Below are 302 nucleotides of genomic sequence, written 5' to 3' on the forward strand. Positions count from 1 at the left end.
AAAGAAGTTTGTCCCCAAATTCCTAGGCACAAAAGAAGACTTCTTTTCCCCAGAGTGCCCGTTGATTTCAATGGTCTTTCTGAGCTTGAAACAGAAGTAACTGTGACCTGTAATATTTTATGACACATAAACCGTAAAAGAATAATGTTAACAGTGAAAGTCGGCCAAGTAGTGTGCCTAGGGGAGAAAAGGAATGTTTGCCTTGGAAAAGGAGAAAGGGAAAAGGGAAAGAGAAAGAAAGAAAGAGAGAAAGAGAGAAAGAAAGAAAGAAAGAAAGAAAGAAAGAAAGAAAGAAAGAAAGA

The sequence above is a fragment of the Neopelma chrysocephalum genome, unplaced genomic scaffold (assembly GCF_003984885.1).
Source record: "Neopelma chrysocephalum unplaced genomic scaffold, ASM398488v2 Primary Assembly neopelma1_26, whole genome shotgun sequence".
NCBI classification, from domain to species: domain Eukaryota; kingdom Metazoa; phylum Chordata; class Aves; order Passeriformes; family Pipridae; genus Neopelma; species Neopelma chrysocephalum.